This window comes from Impatiens glandulifera, chromosome 1, assembly GCF_907164915.1.
Source record: "Impatiens glandulifera chromosome 1, dImpGla2.1, whole genome shotgun sequence".
NCBI classification, from domain to species: domain Eukaryota; kingdom Viridiplantae; phylum Streptophyta; class Magnoliopsida; order Ericales; family Balsaminaceae; genus Impatiens; species Impatiens glandulifera.
Window position 1 is genome coordinate 7,636,788 of NC_061862.1, and position 2,511 is coordinate 7,639,298.

General features: G+C 45.8%; 1 pseudogene; it reads right to left on the reverse strand.

The window, feature by feature from the left end:
• LOC124937675 lies at positions 1 to 1,303 on the reverse strand (annotated as a pseudogene).
• Positions 1,304 to 2,511: the final 1,208 nt, after the last annotated feature.

The following is a 2,511-nucleotide window of genomic DNA, read 5'->3' on the forward strand; positions in this document are numbered from 1 at the left end:
TTATCTGAATTTGGGTCTTTTCGCCATCCCGCCTTGATGATTATTAGTATTACTCCTCCGTGTCCTCTCCTCTTCTTCACTATCAGACTCCTCTTCCGCCCCTTTCTCTCTATCGGCTTTACTCGCTTCTTCCTCCGATCCCTCGTCGGAGTCCTCTTCCGCTTTGTCATCAGACTCCACCAACAACAATTCCTCACTATCATCCTCATCTTCGGATTCCGACTGCCCATCATCCGATTCATATCCGTGGTGGGAGGACTCCTGGGAGTTGTCCGAATCCGAAACTAAATCCTCCATGTTAAGAAACTCCCACCGGCCGTCCTCTATAAACATGTTATGAAACTCCCACCAGCCGTCCTCTATAAACTGGAGACCTTGAAACTGCGGCTGTCCCCACAGCACGTTCGTTCGGTTAACAAAGTTTTGGAAGTCGTTGTTGATTCTAATCTTACTGCTCCACAGGTTCTTCACGAGTTCAATCACTTGGACAGAGAACTGAAAGTCTTTCGTCTTCTTGTTTCCCACCATTATGTGGTTGTGCAGATGGAAGTGAAGTAGAGCAACCATCTTCTTTTCCATCGCAGGGTGATGAAAAGCGTGTTTCACATTCGCGTACATGATATCAACGACGCCTTCATCTGATCTCGATGATGATGATGTCGAGTAACGAAACCGTTCGCATGCGCCTCGAGAGTCCCTTCCCGACTCCACCCGTAAAAGGTGGGGCGAATCCATAGACCCGATAGCATTATCGGTTTAAATTTTCCTAGCTGAAGCTTCTCCTGAGTGACTAACGTCGCCCTCTCGGCCTTCTCCAATTCTCTACAAGTCACCTGCCTGCGTAAAGTTTCAATCTTCTGTACCAAGTCACTTAAATGCCTCGGATCCTTACATCTGAAATATGCATCCCTAACGTCAATATTACTACTCTCGGGTGAACTGAAAGGAGTTCCAGGGACGTTGAACATAATCCTGATGTAGCAGTTATGATTCAATATCTGCTGGCTGGAAACGCTCTTCACCAACCCGACATGAAACGGGACCATGCTGCCTAGAATCGGTAACAGGATCGCTTCGTTCTTCTGGTCGATCTGAATCGTGAAATCCCTCGGAGGAGGAGGCGGAATATCGTTCACGTTCTTGTAAGAAACCAACTCACCCAAGCCAAACCTGACTCCCTGGATAAAGGTTCATCCTAGCCAGCACGCTGCATCACTCCCGCGGCCAGCCTCCTGGCAGTTTCCTCGTTCTTCTGACGCACAAGTTTGGCTTGATGATGCCTTCGTAATTCCTCTTTCGACATCTTCGTAATGCCTACCTGAGAGTCGCCTTCGAAGGTAACGATGATTGGGATACGAAACACACAATTACATTCATATGAGAAATGATCAAATCGATAAAAACTAAGGATAAGAAGATCGAGAAAACAAATAGATGAATCATTACCAGTTGAGTAGTTTCGAGGAGGCCCCGTGAAAGAGTTTCAAATTCGTAAGAGAAGCGATCTTGCTGTAGATCCAATTTACTGATCACCCGCGAATAGAAGAAGATGAAAGGGAGATAAATAGATTTATCCCGGAAATTTGATTAAATGAACCTAAAAAATAACCTTAATAATTTAAATTTTTATATTTAACCTTTTTTTTTTAAATTTGGACAATTTTACCCTTTTAATTATTTTTTTTTTATTTTTTCCCTCCCTCATTTTACATTTCCCAATCCCACCAACCCACTTTCTCTCTTCTCCTTTTCCCTTCTCCCCCGACCCAATGCCACTTCCATCGGCATCACCTGCCACCACCCCGCACTCATTCTCATCTCATCGACTCACCAAGCAACGCCGGAGGACGACGAGATCGAGCAGCATCGCCGTCAGGGCCGGCCCTAGGGTAAGGCAACCAATGTAGTTGCATAGGGCCCTGAGATGCTATCAAAATGGGTATGTTTACTGAACAACCCACGACCCACGCCCCACTACTCACGCACAACGACCCACGCACCACGCACCACGCACAACCCCCACCCTCACGCTTCACGCCCAAGCCCACGCCCCACGCACAAGACCACACACCACGCACAAGACCACACACCACGCCCCACGCCCACGCCCACGCCCTATGCTCAAGCCCAAGCCCAAGCCCAAGCCCACAAGCACATGCCCCACGCACAAGACCACGCCCCACGCACAAGACCACGCCATTTCAATTTGTTTAACATTTCAATTTGTATCAATTGCAGATCCCACTTTATTTGTTAACTGTTTTGTCCTATATGATGGAGAGTGGAGGAAAGATGATGATGGTGTTAGTTTTTTTTTACTCAAGTTCATTAGTAGGTGTGTCTCTATCCCTAAATACTACATATGACGAATTAACTGACAATGTCTATGATACTATTGATGTGGATATGATTTAGTGTTCAAAGTCAAATATAATTTGGTTTTGAAAACTATTTCTCCTGATAATATCCGATATGATAGAGATGTGAGGTTCTGTGTAAAAGAAATTTCGA